This window comes from Cyprinodon tularosa, unplaced genomic scaffold, assembly GCF_016077235.1.
Source record: "Cyprinodon tularosa strain WSP-4 unplaced genomic scaffold, ASM1607723v1 ctg186, whole genome shotgun sequence".
In the NCBI taxonomy this organism is placed as follows: Eukaryota; Metazoa; Chordata; class Actinopteri; order Cyprinodontiformes; family Cyprinodontidae; genus Cyprinodon; species Cyprinodon tularosa.
Genome location: NW_024038652.1, coordinates 1,629,492 through 1,652,312, shown reverse-complemented (window position 1 = coordinate 1,652,312; position 22,821 = coordinate 1,629,492). Strand labels below are relative to the sequence as shown.

Genomic DNA, 22,821 nt, shown 5'->3' with positions numbered 1-22,821 from the left:
GATGAAGTCGGAATTCTGAGAAAAAAAGTCAGAATTGTGAGATTATAGTCAGAATTCTGAAATTAAGTCAGAATTTTGAGTCAGAATTCTGTGAAAAAAAGTCAGAATTTTGGGATTAAAGTCAAAATTCTGAGAAAAAAAGTCAGATTTCTGAGATTTAAATCAGAATTGTAAGAAAAAAAGTCAGAATTGTGAGATTATAGTCAGAATTCTGAAATTAAGTCAGAATTTTGAGTCAGAATTCTGTGAAAAAAGTCAGAATTCTGAGATTAAGTCAGAATTTTGAGAAAAAAGTCAGAAATCTGAGATTTGTGCTACATTATAGTGAAATAAAATTTCAAAAAAAAATCAGTTAACTTTTTTATTTTTTCAGTGGCCCCAATCCTCTTCCGTAACTTTAAATATTTGTAGTTATATATAAAAAAAACGGGTGCTATCAGTTGACGCTGTCAGCTGTTGACCACGCGGTGGCGCTCGCTCTCCGTTCGCTCCGTGGCTCTTCTTCTCATCCTGTCTGCGCGTGCGCGTAACGCTGACAGAGAGGAGCCCATTTCCTTCAAGCAGCAACAGCAGCAGCAGCATCGCCAGGCCTGGCAGACGAACAACACAAAACATATGCGGTCAGAGGACAGAGAAACCGTCGCAGCTAAGCCACGTTTCGGATTGTCCGACAATAGTCGCGCGAAAACTGGATGCCCAACAAGCCGCCGGAGCCTCACTGATGGGCGTTCATCGCTAACCTGCAGCCGCATCTGCCCGACGCCTCAGCGGTATCTCCTGGGTGAGTTATCCTCAGCGCAGTGAGCGTTTTGTCTCAGTGTGTAGCTGCAGCGTTTTACCAGGAGCCACGGGGTGGAAGGTGGTTTAAACTTCGGGTTTGGTGGAAAGGTTACATCCCCCATTGTTGGAGGAAAACGAACAGACAGCTCCGTGTAGCTAACATTAAAGCAGCGTTAGCCTCAGCTACGAACGTCACGAGATCCATTATCGGACACATTTCAGTTATTTCTCTATCTGCACAGGTTTAACAGTGTCCCTTGTTTTTCATTTTCTTTCTATAACATCGTTTAAAAACACAGTAAAAAAGAAAACATAAAATCATTAGTTATGTCTGTTTTATCGCCTGGTTTTAATCAGTTATTTCGGTGCTTTTACCCAAACCACTGAGTCACCCCCTTTTTTCCCCTTAGCTTCTGCTTCCATATTCGGACAAGTAACACATTTTATTTATATTTTTCTCCTAGAACGCCGCCGATGAGGTAAGAACTAAGATAATGTGGCATATGGGGAAGCAATTCAACATTTTGCTGAGATTTATTTGGTCAGAGGTGTAAATTCAGCGAATCTGTGAAAGCTAAACACTATATTCGGTGAACCCTTTTAATCTTCTATCATAATTTAGTCCATTGAGAGATAATCTGAGTGATCAATCCCATTTTTTTGCTGCCTTCAAACACAGGTATGTGATTTCAGGAGGAGAGACTCCTTTATATAGGGTCAACACAAATGGACTGAAGTAATAGTGGCTTATTATGGCTTACAAATGAGAAAAGTTATAGTTATCAGAAAATTTGAAATATAGCAAAACACCTGCAGATGTTTCCTGAACCTCTAAATAAAAACTGATTTATTCTAGGGCCACATTGGCATCATCAGGCCTTTGGTAGTGCTTTGAATAAATATTATAATTTCATTATTTCAATAAGAAGCACACTACTTCGTTACTTTAACATTGATCTAATTTGTTTCTGATTAGAAAGTGAACATCGACTACTAATCAAAGGTCAATCATTAAAGAAAAAGAAAAGAAAGGAAGAAATCTCCACAAATATAAAAAACAATTTTGTTTCTGCTCCTTGCAGGATATTGATTTCTGTTTTTATCACAACTTGAGTTGGTTTAAAAAAAAAGGGGGGAAAAGCTTATTCTTCAGCTTGTGCAGTGGATGCAACACATTTTCCAGGATACTATAGTTTTCTTGCTATACATTTTAAAGGCACAAAGGAGAAAGTTGTGTAAAAAAAAAAGTACATTAATGGTAAGATCATGTTTGTTCTTTCGTTACTGAAATGACTTCTGGGATCATTTAAACCAGTTTATGCTTACGTTTATTGAGAAACTTTATGGAGAAGCTGCTTTCATTTTTCAAAAGGACTTTGTACCGGCCCATATTTTAACCGGCCCATATTTTAACCGGCCCATATTTTACCAGGTACCACCAGCTGCTCCAATCATGCTGGTGTTCCTGGGAATAATTGGCCTGCAAACCAACCGGACCCCCTAGAAAGAAAATCTTTTATCAACAGGAAGATCAAACTAGAGTTTGACGGATGAATCAGCCAGCAAATACTTTTGGCCAATATATGTTTTATTTCCTTGTATCTGTTGTTTTTATTCCTTGTGTCAGCATCTGCTGATGCATTAACGTTTAGGAATGTTCATTGCGGCGTATTCAGCAGCCATAACGTGAGATCACATTAAATGTTTTCATTGCCGCTGCCTACATTTGCCATCATTTTTAACATTTTGTTTTATTTATTAATAGGAGTTTCTTTTTTGCTCCAATGAACATTTGTGTAACATTTGACATCGAGATTTTTTTATTTATTTATCATGTCAATGAAGGCAGAGAAAGAAATAATGGCAATAAAATCGACAGCAAATATTGGGATCTGGTGGACCGACGTCAGAAAAAGACATCGACTCAACAGCAGACCCAACAAAAATGACCTGAAGGCTTCATTGATGCAGAAATCCATGCTGGAGGAGCCCAGACGATTATTTTTAATAATCGATTAATCCAATAATTTTTAAGCTCTAATTGAAACTAAGTAATCTTCCAATCTTTTCAGATCAGTTACTGGAAAAAAAGTAACAGGTTACTGTTACTAGTTGCTTCATCCACAAAGAATCTTTTCACCAAAAAGTAATGACTTATTTTTAAAGACAATAGTTCTTAAATATTCACTCATTAATGACTCTATTATTTCAGTTTGGTGCTTTACAATATACTAAGGTATTGTTCAGCTTAACTTTATTTAAGTAGTCCTAAATGCATCGTTACTGGAGCTGAGAGAAGCTGTGAAAAAGAACAAGCGCACGTTTAGCTGCTTATTGCAGACTGGGAAAATACTTTCCCTCATGTTTGTCAATTTTATTTCTTTGTTTTTTACCGTCTCTGCTGCTTTCCTTTTGACCTTCTCTCCTGCTCCAAGCAGGACTCAGAAACATAAAGTAGCGAATGTGGCAGAGACCTGATTAATATACACGAACAGATAATTTTTCTTTCTTTTTTTTAAAATCTCCAATCCACTGATGGCCAGTCTGTTCCTGAGTAAGGGTAACTGAGTTGATTTATTACAGATAAACCAGTTAGATTACTTTTTAGCATCACTTTCATACCATAATCATTAACATGACAAAAAATAAAGGCTTGAAATATTTCCCTCTCTGATGAATCCGTATAACAAACGAGTTTCACTCAAATTCTGTGATTTAAAATCAACTTTTTCATGATTTTTACATTTGAGCTGCACTTCTATCAGTCATTTCTGAGTTAACATCAACCTTTAACAGCAGATTATTTAAAAGAATCTCATGTTTATAGTTTATTTCCTGTAAAGCAAAGACAAAAAAAAAAAAAATGGTTTAAACCCCAGACATTTAGAATGCGACACACAGAGACGATTATTTAAACAGTCATTTCCCAAAAGCTCTTCATCGATGTCTAAGAGGCCTGTTTGGTCCTTGGGTTTTTTTTTTTTTTTTTTCAGATTTCAGCTTCTTAAGTTCATCAGGGTTATGTGATATGTTATGTTGAAATGCACATACTTCGGCAAGCCACGGCAGGACTGACAGAAACGCTTCACGTGTGACAGACTGGTGTAATATTACTAAACACTGAACTCCATTAAAGTTTATGTGGGAACGATTGGGCTGTCATGCTTTTTTAGCCTTAATCAGGGTCCTGATGTTTAGCTCCAGGCTGCTGTCGGGGAGCGTTGCTTCTGATTGGTGAGCTTTTTATGTGTTTGCGGTTCTTCTCTGACATGGAGGTGTTTTGTGGTAAGCCAGACTTACTATATCTCCTGGTCAGATCTTGTTGTCTCAGCAGGTTTGATCAACCTTCAGTTTTGGGCTTTAACATTCTATGGAGTGAATTTTGTTCCATTATTGTTGCAAAACAAAAAAAAACACGTTTTCTCAGATTTATTTCAGATTGAGTCTTAAAATTATTTTCCTAACTTCAAGCTTAATATAAAACTCATATGCTCGACCAGTAAAAATGTTTTTTGCTAACGTCCAGCAGACCCATAGAACATCTATTAAAGAATAGAATGTGAAAAATGAATTTGAAATGATAAAATGTTTTGAGAATAAATCCAAAGAAAAGGAGTGAACACCTATTTTCATAAAACAAAATTTTAAAATCTTTTTTTCTTCAAAATTTCAATTTCTTTTTTTACAGGAATGGAAAAACAGAAAATAAAAAGAGAAAAGATGAAACAAAGGGGAGATAGAAGGGAGCGATAAAACATCTTCAGTGATACTGTCAAATGTTCAATTTCCAGCTTTCTTACCGTATTTTCACGACCATAAGGCGCACCGGACTAAAAGGCGCAGTCTCAGTTATGTGTCCCACTTCTGTATTTAACACACACATAAGGCGCACCGGACTATAGGGCGCGTTTTTTATATACAGGTACATGTCCTCTACTACCTTTAAATACCTCTACTGCGTATTTAAAAATACAGCGGGGGCAAAACTGAGTATGACTGTGCTTTATTCATGTATTTATTACAAAGTATTAATCAAACCTGGCAGCTGGCCGTGAGACACACATCGCAGATGACACAGCGCTGTGGTCACTCCTAAATTAACTTAAAATCCTGAAACCTGCCGACGGAATATGTTCGCTTTTATTACCGGTATCCTGGTGCCTGCAGCTAAAATTATTTAGATGAAAAACACCTGCCAGCAGCCGCGGTGAACGAAAGGATTTCTCCTGTCGGCGCACCGCTGGTATGTGGGGGTCTGAGCGCCTCCGACAGAAATAGATAATCTGGATGAACTGACTGCAATTATTAAGTTTTCAGGTGGACTTTCTCACTTAAAAACATATTAAAACTACTTTATTCCCACTGATCACAGCAAATATAGCTGCAAGATTTAGATTATTTAGATGAAAAAACACCTGCCAGCCACCGCGGTGAAGAGGAGGAGACCCGCCCAGAGGCTGCTGTTGAATTAAGTTTTCAGGTAGAAAAATAGAGCGGGAGCAAACCTGAGTATGATTGTGCTTTATTCATGTATTTATTACAAAGTATTAATCAAACCCATCAAAGTCATCATCCTCTGTTATCCTCAGCATTCCTCTGAATTAAACAGCTGCGCTAAATCAGACATGCCAGTTTCCCCTTCTTCGCTGCCAGAGTCACTTTCCGTGCAGCGCAGCTCCTCAGAAATAATGCCGGCTTTTGCGAAAGCTTGAACAACAGAGCCAGCAGACACAGTCCATCTACAATCCATCCGCAAACAGTGGCGTAATCTGCCCGGCGCTGCCTTCCATTTATCATAAAACTGTGGTCTCCGTCTGTCATCCATCGCTCCCACGCCGCTCGCAGCCTTACTGTGAACGGCCGCTTCAAACCGATGTCGAGCGGTTGAAGTTCCTTTGTCAGACCCCCGGGATAACGGCGAGCACAGCGTTCATTTGATTCATCTTTTTTTCACATCGGCTGTGAGATGGGCACGCAGCGATGGTGATGCGTGGAAAAAAGCACCTGGTCTCCTCACATACACCTGTCTCAGCCACGCTTTCATCATCTCCTCATCCATCCACCCAGCCTTTTCATTTGCGTTAATATCATATGTCATCAGAGCGCTGTCTGTCTCGCTGCCAGCTCCCAGATCAGCTTCTCTGATTGGTTGATGCGGCGCGTCCAGCAGCAAAACTTCAATTTTTCCATCTGAGCAGCAGCAGCGCGTTGGCGGTGCATCAGATGCTTAAACGCTCCCGACGTGCTGCACCAAAACGCGCTGTGGGACCTTTTGCTGCGCCTATACGCGCGTCAACCATTGACTTTGCATGTAAACTCGCTGCTTCTGCTGCACCTGCCTGGTCCGGTTCACACCGATGTCGAGCGGTTGAACAGCGAGCACAGCGTTAATTTGTTTCCCCATGTTTTTCACATCAGCTGTGAGATGGGCACGCATGGAGTTACATATTAATGGTGATGAGTGGAAAAAAACAGCTGGTCTCCTTACATTCAGCCACTCTTTCATCATCTCCTCAATGAGGTGGCCTCAAAAGTCGCAGTTACAACACACATAGGGCGCACCGCACCATAGGGCGCACCGCACATTTTGAGGGAAAAAAAAGACGTTTAAGTGCGCCTTATAGTCGTGAAAATACGGTAAATGAAATTTTCACTTACAAAATGTGCTTTTTTTACTTGCAACAGTTAAATTATTAGCAGTTCTGCAACACTACCTCCTAAAACCTGAAGCTCTGCTCTCATCATAATCGTAGAATGAAAATGTTAACTGCTGCTTAAAGTGAAGCAGGTTGCTGCTGATTTGCTCTCGTCTGAAAAATGTTTGTAGAGGGTGATTTTGTGTCTGGGGGGTCAAAATGCTTGATAAACAACAAGCTCTCAGGTTACAGTGCTGGACCGGAACGCTGAAGCATTTCTGATGAACGCTGATAATCCAGTGGAGGTTCAGGCAGCAGGAGAAGGCTGCTCTGAATGCTGCATGTTGGCCGTCATTTAATCAGCTCTGAATACATTTTGATGCAGAGAAGAAGACTTGTCTCTGTGTCTCTCTGAGGCTCAGAGTATCTGAGCTGTGTTGCTGTCTCATGTTAAGCTGGAGTTATGCGTATGTCCTCAGCTGAGAAGAAATGGCTCCTCTGTCTCTACAGCATCCATCCCATTACATGTTTTGAAGCTCATCCAAGGCCAGCTGACCTCTACATTCTTCCTTGACTCGTCTCCTCATCTTTTATAATCAGCGACGGCAATAAAAGAGGACAGATTTATTGGAGACTCTCATGCAAAGCCTAACAGGATAAAATGTATTTATGTCCAACACAATAGTATACCCTGCTAGCTGCAGGACGTCACTCTACATGGATGCTTTCTGCTTGGAACTTTAACTGAAAGCCAGACGGGCAGATTTCAGTGTCTGATAAGGAGCATGCATATTATAAATCATGCATTTTTATTACAGAGCTTGCAATGCAAAGCAGGGAAATGTGTCATGGTTCACTTGAAGAGGAATTGTTAAGGAAAAGGAAACTGATATAGGCTCTGCACCTGCACTGTTTCCTCTTTCAGCGAGAGAGCACATGCATCATACAGTAATACTTGTACCCCTGTTTGTTTAATGGTTTCTTGATTTTCAGTCTCTGATTTTTTTTTTTTTACTGGCCTGGGGCGGTAATGTGTTTCCCAGACACTCTTATTGTCTTCAGATCGCTTCTATTTTAAACTGCTGTTGCGTTCCAGCATCATTTCATCAAGGCTGACAGAACTAGAAAAGGTTGCATATGAAAAAATGACACGGTTTGAGTTGCCCATCTCCCACAATGCATTGCAAATTAACTAGTTATAAACAAGTTGCAATTATCTTGGACTCATTGTGACCTATCTAGAGAAGGACTGGTACATCAGTGTACTGATGATTTAGGCCAATGTTGACAAGGGTTTTTTTTTTTTTTCTTGCATTGGTTCAGTTATTCACTGATCATTTTTTGATCATGTGAGGGATGCTGCCTTATCTCCAGCTGTCCCATTGGCTATTCATTGTTCATTATTTCATTGATTTGTTGATAAATCAATTTTCTTGTCTGAATTGAAACGAAAAATGTATAGTCTTTAATTTTTATAATGAAAATGCATCCACTATGGCCCGTCTTTCCTAAAGGCAATGTAACTGTTCATTTCTGCGCTGATGGCCGGCAGATTTAGTACCATCGGATCCTGAAAACATCTGTTTTACAACTAATCGTTTGAATTGTATTGAGGTAATTAAAGCTTACATGGCCTTAAATAGGTGTCCTGTTGTTTGGACCTGCTGAGGCCCCTTCCTTACATGTCAACCTGGGTCCTTTCGGTCCATATTAGAAATATTTTGTTCCACGCCATCATTATTATGATATCTGAATTCATCCTTTCATCCCAATGCTTGGATTACTGTTTTGCACTTCATGTTGAGCTCATTTAGTTATGGAGCGACTCCTTAAACCATAAGCGATGTACGCCCATTTTAAAGGCTCTGCTCTAGATCCCTTTTCGTTATCGCTGTCCCTCAGTATCTGTGTGAACTAGGGCTGAAATAATCGTATTAATCATAATTAATCTATTATTGAAACAATTGTCAACTAATTTAGTAATCAATTAAACGTTAACTGGAGTATAGAAACTCTAAAACATGTCTTTATATCAAAATTGTGAAATGTTATATATAATTATTATATATTATGTTAATATAGTCATATTTTGCCTTTAACAAAAACTTTTTTTGTCAGTCAATATGCACTACCCAGAACTCCTCCAGTAGAAAGGTTTTTTCCACCGGTCTTAATTTCTTAAAAAAGTTCTGTAAGGAGCCTTTGGCAATCCGATTATCAATCGAAAAGGTAATCAACTGATTGATCGATTTGCAAAATAATCGATAGTTGCAGCCCTAATGTGAACTACTGCATTCCCACCAAGGAGAGAAGTGCTACAAAACTTGCTGGATTCATTAACAGTCAAATGTTTGGCCCTTTTTGTAAATACTGCTGAGGCTTGTTGAAAAAGGATGTCAGGCCGCAGACATGAACCGTCATTCCAATCAGCCCGGGTCACACAAAACACACCTTTTCTCTTTCATGGACAATAAATCATGAAATCAGCTTTTAGCAGTTTTAATCTCAGCAATTTCCTTTATAATTTATTCCTAATCATTTTAGAAAAAGCATCACTTATGGAATGATGACCATCCAAATGAGAAGCGTTGGTGGAACAGGTGTCAGTCATGCTGCACAGCAGAAACTGGAGTCTAAAATGCTTACAGGCAGCGTTCCTGCTCTGTCTGTGGCTGGGATCTTTACCTCCTCACCTCTAAGTTTTAATGTTTCACCCCCAGGCTCTAGAGGTTTCCCTCTCCAAACCTCCAGACAAACAGAGCCATGTTCATCTTTTTAACGTTTCTAGAAACTGGCATGTCAGAGAGCTTTCCGTCCCATTTCCCTGATCTTATCTTGCTGCTTGGCTGCTTTGGGTAATCTAGGAAGGAAAAGCATAGAAAAGTTAAAGAAAATGACAAAAAGGGAATAAATAACAGCATAAAGACTTCACAACTGTTTCGGTGGCTTGATGACTGCATTCATTTTTCAGTAAACACAATTTTTGGATTTTTTTTTCCTCTTGAAACAATCTCGTGGAAAAAAAATAACTAAAACCATGAACATTAATGTTACTTTTATCAATAACCAAGATATGTTATAATGATATAGTAGCCTAGTAATGCCTAAATCTCCTTAAGATCATCCTACCTGCTCTTCCACCATCAGGTGAGAGAATCTCCCAAATCTCATCTGCTTTTATTGCTTTCGTTTGAGGCCTACCTCTTCTTTTGTTATGAACTGTCAAACAGTTTTCCTCCTGCAACTGAACTGAAGCTCACTTGATACATGAGCCCCTGAAATGTGGATGTGAAGCAGGAGTGCATACTGCCGTTAGGTGAGCACTTCATGACTAGCATGTGGACCAACCTATAGATAAGATGATTAAATGATATCCCTGGAAACTGAAGCCAAAAAAGATCATCTAAATCTTTAATTTAGACTGTATAAAGTCTTACATGTTTATTAGCAAGGGCTTTAGGAAAATCTAGCTTTTTTTGTTAAATACGCCATCAGCAGCATTTTTTTGTTCTTTCCTCCTAAACCAGGGGTGTCAAACTCATTTTCAATGAGGGCCACATCAGCGTAATTACTGTTCTTAAAGGGCCAGATGTAACTTATAAATGTAACTAAATGTAATTGAATGTAATGTAAAATAAATGTAACGACTCCTTAATGTTAAATAACTCATTATTTATTATAACTTATTCAAGTGACAATTACAGTTGCATAGAAAACAAATGCTTGCTTGTTGCTCTAACACACGTGTCACACAGCCGCTTCCTACCCAGTCCTCCTCATCGGTCTCTCCCCCTCCGCCCGAATCACTATCATCGATATTTTGAAGCGTTTCTAAAGCCTGTTTCGCTGTTAGGTTTCTTCTGAATGCCACTTTTTCCATATTAGCCAAAAAGTTCTAGGTAGAATGTTGGTTGCTAGGCAACGAAATTTACAATGCAACTAATTGAGCCGTCAAAATGGCGGTTGTGGGGGATCGAGGTAGAATTAACCATATTTATTTTTTACGTTTTAATTGTATTAAAAAAGTGAAAATATTTTTTCACTTTCAAAAGTGAAAATGAAGGAAATATAGAAACTGGAAAAGTCAGTTAACATGAGCAACATAAATTTAATTTTAAATATAGTTCTTTCCCTTTAAAATCTCAGAACCATCAAAATGACGGCTGTGGGAGTTCTAGCGGGCCACATAAAAGGACATGGCGGGCCACATCTGGCCCGCGGGCCTTGAGTTTGACACATGTGTCCTAAACAGATGGTTAGTTAAATATAAAATAAGTTAATAATTAGGCTTTTATTCCACACCCTGTTAAAGATGCACACTCAGTACATTTTTTTAACAGAAACATAAAGATGCAATTTGTTTAATAGTATATTAGGGTTGTCACAATACTAAACTTTTCAACTCGATACCGATACTAAGGAAAATATTCGATACTCGATACCATTTTCGATACCACAAGGATAAAAACTCCAAATTTCAACAGAAATATTTTGATAATTAAAATACAATAAATAAATAAATACAATAAACAATAAGAACAACATTTTGAGGTTGTTTGCTGTGCACAGTATTAAGCAAGCTTGATAAAAAACTTAAAATAAAATAAAGTGTTCCTTCCTTGGCTATGCTTTGCACACATAACAATGACACAAGCCAAACCGGTTAAGAAACAAAAATAATTCTCAGCAGCTGCAACTGAAAAGTGCGTAGAATTATTCAATTACACAGTGTTCATTTTCCTCTATTCTGCACTTTAATGACTGTTTAAGTGCCAGCGGTGGTAGCACTGTATCGATACTTTTGAAAATGAGTATTGTATCCGGACACAACTGTTAAATGAGGAAGTTATGTCCCTTTAAAAAGGCCGTTGGGCCTCGGGGGCTTCCTCACGGTTCTTTTCCTGTTAGCAAGTTATTTACTACTCTTAACTCAAACTGGGTAAAACCATTTAAAAAGGACTATAAAACAGGAGTAAAAAAAGAAACAAAGTTTATTCCAGATCAGGTCGTTACAGGACCTAACACAACGTTTCAGTATCAATACTTTTTTGAGTATCGATACTTTTGTAACCCTATAGTATATCGGTTATCTGCTAATATTAGTGATTTTGCATCATACCGGAGTCGCTCCAACAATTAAACCTGGGCCGATATTAATGTCAGGAGGGGAAGGTAGCAGATAAGTCATTAGATGGTGATGTTGTAAAGGATTGTGGTTTTTTATCTGAAGCAAGGAAGTAATATGAGCTGTGGTCGTGTTTTTATGGTGTTAAAAGGGCAATATGGTGTAAATATCCAATATTGCAATTTATCATATTTGGCAGCTCTGGGTAAAAAAAGAAGAAAAAAATCCCTTCTTTTAATTATAAGGTTAAATCTGGAACACGTAATCAGATTAATTAGTTACTGAGAATATATTCAACTAATATAATAGACTAATTGTTGACTGGAGTATAGAGACTTAAACATGTTAAATGAGAGAGCAATCCACTTAAAGCAGCAATTATACAAAAATTGTATTAAAATATATAAATTTTGTGCATAAGTATGATCTTTTCAGAACTTCTCACATTGCATCTTTATACTCTTACCTGTGTTTTGCCATCCGATTATTAATCGAGAAAATAATCAACAGATGAATCACCCTAAATGAGATATTGATGTTCCCGTAGAAAGACGGGCTTTTTATTTTATTGTTTCTACACTCTGCCATAGCTTCAGAACTCCAACATTCAGAAGCCTCAATACTAATGTTTATAACCCAGCATTCAGCCGTCCGATCCAGGATGCACGGCCCCATTGGTGCTTTTCTCCTTTTTCTGTCCACCAGAGTTTCTTATTCCCATCAGCATTGTAAAGTAAAGACACTATTAATGTTTAACCCAGCTGTTTCTAATGATGCTCTAAAAAGCAGGGTTAATTATTTTCTACGTGAAATACCGATAACAGAAAGTGTGCTTCAGCCAACCCAAAGTTCACCCTGTTAAGACTTCCTTATTGCTATACTCCATTTGTCCTGACAGCTAGCTGTAGTCTTTATTTAGCTCATAGGTTTAAATCATTTTTAACTCTAACTCAGAAGCTTTAAATGAGAAATAGATGTTTTTTTGGAAATTTGATAAAGTAAAAGGCTGCTCAGTGGAGCATTGGGTTCCACTGGTGCCTTAAAGCAAGAAGGTTCTGGGTTCAATTATCAGATTGGTTGGACTGATGTGCTTTGATGTACATTTTCTGCAAGGAAATTTACAGCCAAATTTGTTTGGTTTCTTTTCCTCAACAAATGAGAGAAATGAGAACAATTCTTTGAGCCAGTTGAGGGGCAGTGCAACATGCTCCATTCGTCTCATTAAAAGCAACGGTAGACTTGAAGCATCTAGAGGTTTATGACATGACAGGGACAACAAATAAGTAAATAAAAATGTCTGACATGGAAAGGAAGAAAAACCTGTATCTGATCATTAGGGGGGTCAAAGAAGCGTGAATTTGGGCTTCCTCTGGTGAGACCTTGAACATAAACAATGATCCAGAACTGATGCAGACCAGGAAATGTTACTGGTCTTTGAACTACCCATATCTGCTAACCTCTGGTGTTACTACCATGGCACTAATCAATTTTTATTGTGCCTCTATAAAACACAGAGAGGCCTGAGTCACTGCATGAGATCAGATAGATGCTTCACTGACTTGTACAGAAATAATCTGCAATCAAAATTCTGCTGTAGATTAGTTTACATAAGATGATGTGCAGAACCCACCTTTAGACATTTGGTCCCGATATGCTGTCATAAAGGGCTGTGTCAGTGTTTACAGCGGTGCAATTTTCAGAAGGTCCTGTAGAGGGAGAGCTACTGGACAATTATTCAAGCTGTCCATGTCAAGTTAAGCTGTAATTAGAACATAACACTCATTGAAGGTCAGCGAGAACGGCTCCAAAAGCATTTTTGAGCGCATTTAGCTTCCTTTTTCTACAAGGACATTAAAAATAAAACCCTGGCAGTGTTGAGACGGTGTGTTTTGACGGTGCGATGAAAAAAAAGTGGCTCGTTACGTTGTCAAACTGGGTCAGTCTGATATTAAGACAAAATAAGTATCAGTGGGCTAAATTAGACAGATTCTAAAAAAGATAAACAGAAAAGAAGAAGAAAAAAAAGAACAATTTAATTTGGTTTCTCTTTAGCAACAGTCATTTCAGTTCAAATATTTATCTTGGATACATGATTTCAATGTGATGGTTTCCTTTATTGGACCTTCGTCATCACGTCTTTATTGTTTACTGTAGGGAGTTTCCATCTCTGGTGGCTCTGCCTTCCTTCATACCAACCTGTGTCATGATCACTCATGTTTCACACTCATAGCAGTGAGAGAAGTGCCAGGAAAACAACGCAGTCAGCAGGAAGAGCTCCTTCTCGATAAATATAGACATGTTCAGTTCAGCTCCCTTATTTTAGAAATCCACCAGAAGAATAAATCTGTGATAATCAGGATGGCCGCGGACTTGATGTTGAGATTCTGGACTTTTTGTCCATTTCTGCTCACTGATGCTCTGCTGGGTTATTTGAAAGATAGTCCCGCCGAAAGCTTAGAAACTAAACGATTTAATTTTGCTGGGTGGTTGATTGTAAGAGAGTCCTTAGTGTGTGCACAGGGACTTTCTTTGACGTGTTTTTGCTTTATTTCGTATTAAAAAAATTGTTGTTTTTTTTGTTTTTTTTATATATATATATATATATATATATATATATATATATATATATATATATATATATATATATATATATATATATATATATATATATATATATATTTTCCTGGAGAAGCTTAGATTTGGAGTTTTAGTTAAATGATTTAACTCTCCCTCTGCTCCATCAGGGCATCATTTCCAGAATTAGACCGATACGTCGGCCTTATCGGTCTACAACTGCATTCGTTCATTGATTCATCAGTGCGTTCAGCAGCCAAGCCTTGAGATCATTTGAAGCTTGTGCATTGCAGCTCCCTCCATTAGCTGTCATTGATAATGATATCTTTAATCTGTTAATAAATGTTTCTACTTGTGTAACTTTTTACTTATTGTGTTTAAAAGGACAATTAAAAGCAATAAGAATCCCATCCAAAATAACAGCAGGACAGACCTGGTATCCGTCACTGTCAAATTGATGACAGCGTCTGAAGGGCATGGGTTTCACAATTTCATCGCACCTACAAGATTAAGCCTAACCTCTGGTCAGAGTCCTGGAGGTGGGAGACCAGATGTCAGTCATAAAGAATTGGAGCGCTATGCTTGTAGCGCTGAAATATTCTGGCAAAAAACCTGCGATGAACATTTTTATTTTCTAAATTTCCGGTGAATACAAACCTTTAGCAGGCAGCTGTGATCATGACTCGATGCCTTGCGTTCAAGTAGCATATCAACAATAACCACTGCTCTGAAAAATTAATCCATGCTTCTTCTCAGCCAACATGACACTCAACAGGAGGAAAATTGTCCAAAGGCTAATCCATCTGCTCATCTTTAAAGGCCAATTTAAGCTTCTGACGCCTCTGCAACCGACAAATATTCTTTGTGCTCTGCAACTGTTGCCACGCACCTCAAAAAAATCCTGACTATGCGTCGGACGGTCGCAAACCAGCACAGACCTCAAGCGGAAGTGCGCAGACAAAAAGCAGCTGTGATTGGTCCTTGGCATGCCTTCCCAGCTGTGTGGACGCCATTTTTAAAAACCAAGTAACAACTACAACTACGACGAAAGGTTAATCGAGGAGGTTTGGAAGTACAATCTGCTGAAGTTCTCGCGAGTTCTCAAATAGGCTTCCCCTTGCACTTTGCCGGGAAACTGCTGTGCGTCCCTAGAAATTCCAGACCGAAGGTTTAGAAGCATACCAGCAAAACTGGTTCGGGACCAGACCCAAGTGACATTTTTCAGAAGTTGCAGAAGTCTAATTTGCCTTTAAGTGTATTGCACTGCAAAACCAAACACTCAGATCCTCCCATTGCAAAGGAAAAGCTGCTTGTATCAAGTGTCTCTAAGGGAAGGACTGTCCCGATCATTTAATAGCAGCGACCCTCCCACTTTAAGCTTTAACCACAATAGATGCAGTCTGGATGAATATTAGGTTGTGAATTCAATTGTGTGAGCATGCTTGCAGCTCCAGTCATTGTGTGCATCATTCCTGGTGTTAGAGGGCCTTTATTTGACCTCACTCATATAAACCAATTTTCCCAGGCCTCTCTGGAACCTGCTAGCCTGAATGCATTTAGAGCCAGTCCGTTTAGGGCTGTGAGATGCAGCTGTTGGCTCATTGCATTACATTTTGTTCCATCCAGCTGGAGCTGCATTATAAACAGCTAATATACACTTATTATTTCTAACTCTGGAAACCTACTTTCCTAATTAAAGATATCAAACATTGGTGAAGCAAAGCTTTAGAAATAAATTGTTCTGTCTGAGAAAAATCAACCAGTATCTGCGTTTTTTAAAGGCTTTTAACAGTCATCCCAGAGAGTCGACCTCTAGCTTTTTACTATATTAGATATATAATATTACTTTCTGTGCAGAAATCATCCACTGGGGAAATTTTATGACTGTAGTGCATTTTTTTCAAACCTCTATTTAGAAAATGTTGTTTTCTTGCAACAATAACATGATATTCTGTCCATAATGCTGCTGCACCATAACCTGACAACAGCCAGATGCATTTCTCGCTCCGCCTAGCTCCACTCACATACACTATATTGCCAAAAGTATTTGCTCACCCATCCAAATTATTGGAATCAGGTGTTCCAATCACTTCCATGGCCACAGGTGTATAAATTCAAGCACCTAGGCATGCAGACTGTTTTTACAAACATTTGTGAAAGAATGGGTCGCTCTCAGGAGCTCAGTGAATTCCAGCGTGGAACTGTGATAGGATGCCACCTGTGCAACAAATCCAGTCGTGAAATTTCCTCGCTCCTAAATATTCCACAGTCAACTGTCAGCTGTATTATAAGAAAATGGAAGTGTTTGGGAACGACAGCAACTCAGCCACGAAGTGGTAGGCCACGTAAACTGACGGAGCGGGGTCAGCGGATGCTGACGCGCATAGTGCGAAGAGGTCGCCAACTTTCTGCAGAGTCAATCACTACAGACCTCCAAACTTCATGTGGCCTTCAGATTAGCTCAAGAACAGTGCGCAGAGAGCTTCATGGAATGGGTTTCCATGGTCGAGCAGCTGCATCCAAGCCATACATCACCAAGTGCAATGCAAAGCGTCGGATGCGGTGGTGTAAAGCACGCCGCCACTGGACTCTAGAGCAGTGGAGACGCGTTCTCTGGAGTGACGAATCGCGCTTCTCCATCTGGCAATCTGATGGACGGGTCTGGGTTTGGCGGTTGCCAGGAGAACGGTACTTGTCTGACTGCATTGTGCCAAGTGTAAAGTTTGGTGGAGGGGGGATTATGGTGTGAGGTTGTTTTTCAGGAGCTGGGCTTGGCCCCTTAGTTCCAGTGAAAGGAACTCTGAATGCTTCAGCATACCAAGACATTTTGGACAATTCCATGCTCCCAACTTTGTGGGAACAGTTTGGAGCTGGCCCCTTCCTCTTCCAACATGACTGTGCACCAGTGCACAAAGCAAGGTCCATAAAGACATGGATGACAGAGTCTGGTGTGGATGAACTTGACTGGCCTGCACAGAGTCCTGACCTCAACCCGATAGAACACCTTTGGGATGAATTAGAGCGGAGACTGAGAGCCAGGCCTTCTCGTCCAACATCAGTGTGCGACCTCACAAATGCGCTTCTGGAAGAATGGTCAAAAATTCCCATAAACACACTCCTAAACCTTGTGGACAGCCTTCCCAGAAGAGTTGAAGCTGTTCTAGCTGCAAAGGGTGGACCGACGTCATATTGAACCCTATGGATTAGGAACGGGATGTCACTTAAGCTCATATGTGAGTCAAGGCAGGTGAGCAAATACTTTTGGCAATATAGTGTACATCTGGGACACCGCCATAGGAATTGCCTTTACTGAAGGCTGGGCCTTATCAAAACTCCTTGCATATGATTGGATAGGCCACTTGTCTGTCATCTTTATCGACGTGCTATTTCAACCACTCACACCGAAGCTAACACGTGACGCTGTGAGAGCTACGCAGGAAAAAAAACAAAACAGAACAGCCGACATCTTGGATATAGCAACAGTGGAATCAGCGCAATGTCGGTAAATGATCAACGTCCTTTGTGCCATGAAAGTGTGCGGATAAAAGGCAACATTGTGCACAGCAGACTTATTTTTTTTAAAAAGAAGCCAACCAAAAAAGTATAGACGAACGACTTACAGAACTCGCTTCTCCACTACGTCACATGCAGGACACACCCGCCCTGCGTCCTGATAGGCCAGGCCATAAATTCGGTTGGGGAAATCACTTTCAATGAGCGGTGTCCCAGATGTATGTGAGTGGAGCTAGGCAGAGCAAGACATGCATCTGGCTGTTTTTAGGTTAGCTGCACCATAGATATAAACTAGAACGAAAGTCTAAACATCCTGGATGATAAGGGGGCTTGTGTGGGCCCGTGGAGAGAGGGGCAGAATCGGCACACACAGATCCCCGGATCTCGTTCTTTTCATTTATAATCCTATATGTTGATGTCTAAATCAGGTGTTATCAGTCACAGGGCCTGTAAGTGAGCTGTGAGTGAACGGGGCTGTCATCGGGTTCAGTGTGAGGGGAGGAATCTCCTGGGCACCTCTCTCTGCAGCCAGTATTTACTGCTGCTGCTTCTGCAAACGCCAAGCTCTGCTGTGTGCATCAGCGAATCTTTCTGGGGTTTTTCTCTTCTAAGGCCTTCTTATATAGTGATGAATATGCTTGTTGTTGTTTTTTTTTACATAGGATTATGTTGGTTGCTTTGTGATCAAAACACTGTGCTTCATTTGTCTTACACCAAAACCAAGAAATGTAACTTTGGACAGGTTTATTCTGAAAGTTGCCTCCTCAATAATTAGGCTACATTTTTAATTGAGACTTGGAAAATAAACCTAGTGACCTAGTTAGTTCTGTCTCTCGGGCTGCTCTGTTATTGCAGAATCTATAATGAACGATAATTAAATGGTGACTTTTGATTCTCAATCTGAATACAGTGTGGTTTTGTGTTTAATGATCAGTGTTGTAGCATTTCTTTTTCACTTATTCCTCCTTTTCACTGATGGAGGGATTGACAGATGTGTGCAGCAGAGCGTTTGCTTCTAACGTCATTAAAGAGCATCATTGCCTAAGAGGTAAATTGTGAACAAGCTATGAAAAATGTATTTTCTCACCCTGAGTGTAGCTGGAAACACTTCATGCATGTGAACACATGAGCGTTGTTGATGCAAGGCGGGTGAACTGAAGGGTGCTCCACACTGTGCACTAATGCAAGTCTGTGGTTGTGAATGAATAATTTAGCATGCTGGCATCGATGGGTGGAGCCTGGATTATTCATGGTTGGCACAGGAAGGACCGCTCTCATGCATTTTACTCCCACAGACTCTCCTTCCACTCTTTGTCCTTGATTCCTTGTCCTCTCCATCCTGTAGCATCATTTTTTTCATGTTTCATATTTGCTGTCCTGCATCTGTCTGCTTTTTATTAGCTACAAGCAGTTTGAGATTACTTGCTCTGCAGGTAATCTCTATAATCCCTTTTCTGAGCCATAATAGCAATCCAGGATAGTTTGTGATTCTAGTGGCTGGCCAGCCTGTAGCTTCCTCTTTCCCTCTCCTCTTCCTCAGCCCACCGAGTCTGGTTTCTCTCCATTCTGTCTGTTCTGCTGCCGCTGAATGCTTCTTTTATTCAAGAGATTCGAAGCTGCAGTTGCTGCTAATGCTGCTGCCATATTGTACCAACACCCCACTGTGTCTGCCTCTAATTAGATTCTTTGTGTTACCATCGTGGTGCTTTGCCTCCTCATCTCCTCCTCTGTTCTGAATGGCGGGGTTGTCATGCTTAGCCTTCAAAGGGGAGGGGGAGAGATGAAAACGGCGGCAGCCACAGCGGGCGGTGTTCAAGCCTTTTCCTCCATCGTTCTCTCAACCCTTTGTATGTTTAAGCTTCCTCTGTGTGCAAGCATCTTGGAGAGACGGTGCGGTAGGGCTCAGCAGTATGATCTAAAGTTGATAAAACGGTACATTTTGGATTTATCACATTAAGTTTTGTAGTATCTACAATCTGCTCTTAATTACCAAAATGATGTAAAATTCTCTTAAAGTCAGAATCAGATCAATCTTTTAATAACATAAAATGTTAAAAATAAATATTGTACGATGCAAAAGGGGAACTTTGTTAAACAATTACGTTCAAAGCAACACTGTGTAACCCTCAGCCACTAGGGGCACTAGACCTTTAACCTAATGAGTGAAGCATTGCTCTGTTGCAAAATTAAAGTCGTAGGGAAGCGGCTGTTCCAACCGTTGCATTGCTGAATTCTCCTGAGTAGTGCACAACTTTACACCAGTGAATAAAGTGAATGTGATTGGTCATTTATAAAGTGGGTCGGGTGGTTGTGACGGACGTTCGCAAGCAAGTTTGATTGTGACCAATGACCCCCGAAGCATCTTGCTAACCAGTTAGCAACTTAGTGCTAGTAGGTTCCCAATGGGAAATTACATTGGGACCAAGTAGGGCTAAATGGGTGACGACGCTGTCAAGGAACGCTATGGACAGAGGAAACATGCAAGAGGAGGAGAGTTTAGTGTCGGAGGTCGTGGATGAGTCTCCTCCGTCATCCATTTTTTATTTAGAGGAGGAAAGCGGGGACGAAGATGTTGTGGAAGAGGCCGCCAGGGCGGCAGAAGCTTGGTTTGGTGTAGAAGGCTTCCAGCCGTACATGTTTGAGCCCTTGCCTCGCAACGCTGCCAGTTCTGTTAGCTCTACGCCTGCCGAAGACACAGATCTCCATCCCCGGAAACACTGGGACGCAACTCAATGGGAAAGGAAAGGATTGTTATTTCAACCGTTGCGTATATTAGCTGCGACACATGAAATAAAATGCTATGACCGAAAAACGTTGACTGACGGATGACCGTTGATATATGATTGGCTGAATTTAGATGTACAGGCTGACTTATAACTAACTGGCCTGCATAAAATAACAAAAAAAAAAACACATATTTTAAGACAGGATTTTTTTAAGATAGAAATTTTCTAACTTTTGGGATAATATGGTCTGATAAAAGAGTACATTTATATACATGTTTAGGTCACAATGATTTGACAATATGACTTCCCTACGACTTTAAGCGCCCTGCCTCCATATTCTGGAATCTGCTTATGAACCAGTTTGAACCAGAAGGTTGAGAGATTATAGGGTTTCTTGGGGAAGAGAAAGACGCATTCACCGCTCTAGATTAAATATGATTTTTATCTGATCAAGAACGGGACGGATGTGTTATGTTGCCTAAAAACAACTTTTAGCATAGTTTGCTCTATGTCAAATGATTCATTTAGTGATGGATGTCACCATCTCAAGTTACATAGCAGTTCTTGAGAAGAGCAGCCCGCCAACGAGTATTGATATGCATAAAGTGCTGAATATTACCTGAAAATTTATTTTATACATCTCAAATTAAACTAATAATAGGGTCATAAGTTATAAATCCTTTAAACCCAGGCTTTATGACGCTTTTCTTCATTCTTAGCTTAACTTATAGTGCCCTTTGATTTCTCTTACATCTCAAAATATTGTTGGATATATCGTGATTATATCTCTTCTGGCACGTTCCTGTTTTTGTTTGTCAGTTTAATGGCGTTCAAAAACTGAAAAGTGTTGTTTGCATGTATTAATTCTATTCTTAATTTTAGATTTCTGGATAATTGGCGTATTACTGGTAATGGCTAACAATCTGACTCCTTCCAACCACTAAGTGGTGCACTCAAACACTTTCCCTCTGTTGTGTTGACTAGCCAGTTGAACAACGTCAGCAAACCTTAATGTTTGATGGATTCCTCAATGTTGACATTGGCAGTGTAACCAGAAGTAAACATTTATTTCCTCTAATCTGCCCAAATTTTTTTTGATCATTTTTTTTAGCAAGATTCATACTTTTATGATGCGCCACATTAGACGAAGATGTATTATTAAATATTGTAATATGATTAAATTAATTACTACAAAATGTTGTAGCTGTGACATTTAAAAGAATAATACCACAAACAACATTTTAATATTATCTAACTGTTTGGGATCTTTATTTTGCAGTTACTTGCATAATTTTTTTAACTAGCAATTGTGACTCTGGTCAGAAAGTCTGTTCCATATATAGAGAGAAAAAATATGTTAATAGAATTACTTGTTATGCCTTTGATTTGTCTTTTTTTTTATCAGCACAGGATCAGAAATTATATTGACTAATATTGTACTGAGTATTGATGTTGAGTTTAAAATCTTAGTATTGTGACAGCTTCATATTGTATTCTGTCCAACAACTTCATATCTGTTCTCTATGCAGTCATGATTTTCTTGCGATCATTTAATTTTGGTTTAACAGCAGAGTTTTTGTTTAAATGGATTCAGATAAAGACTTAGGAGATACAAGTAGGTGTCCTGAGGCAAAAGACCCTGAATTTCAGCTCTCTCCTAACAAAGTTGACTTAGCAAAGCAGCGTAAACTTTGCAATAACACGTTAGGATGTTTTTTTCACTTCTGCTTAGCAGGAGTCTGGGTTTCACTGAAACCTGTGGACCTGACTGAAAACAACACAGATGATGCTGCACTATTCATACACAGAACAAAGACGCAAAACTTTTGAAATCGATAATTAGGATCTGGCTTTTTTTTTTATCCACAATGCATTACCTTATTTTACTTTTGGTAAAAACAACAATTAAACTACATTAGGACAGAGAGGAAGAAGGACAAAACTGTCTGTAGATGGTAGGCTGGCTGTGTGTATATGAGCAGGTATAGTTATGCTGGGAAAAAGGGAGGGGTACAGCTAATGTAGAAGGTGTGCATCTATCTGGTTACTTTAGTAATCAAATAACTATTAAAATATCCCATAGCTATGTCAGAAACGTCTAAAGTCGGTCTAACAGATTTTTAATGTTTCTTGGCTTAAGCACAGCTGAATCGGGTGATTTTAGTTCAGCAAAAGTCTGTTAATCATTTATCAATGACAGTCAGCCTTGCTGAAGCAGAGAAAACTCTAAAACCTGCAGGACAGCGGCCCTCCAGGACCGACTTTGGACATGGCTGACCTAGGTGTTAAAGCCAAGGCTGCCTTTGAGCCAAAAGTCTTGTTTCTTTCAGGCAGTGTTTTCAGCCCTGATCCTCTAGGCATACTGTTTCCATCTTCCTGCTACCACACATCTGTCTTAGATTAAAGGGCTGATTAATAAGCTTCTGCAGCTCTCAGTTTATCCTTTATTCAATTTATAAAGTACCAA

General features: G+C 39.6%; 1 protein-coding gene across 2 annotated transcripts in view; it reads left to right on the top strand.

Moving 5' to 3' along the window:
- Positions 1 to 527: 527 nt before the first annotated feature.
- Positions 528 to 22,821, top strand: part of LOC119781958 (tyrosine-protein kinase CSK) — a 67,244-nt gene continuing 44,950 nt past the window's right edge. For both annotated transcript variants that reach the window (XM_038282620.1, XM_038282619.1), the window contains exon 1: positions 528 to 781. The gene's annotated coding sequence lies outside the window, so the exon portion shown is untranslated. The remainder of the gene's footprint in view (positions 782 to 22,821) is intronic.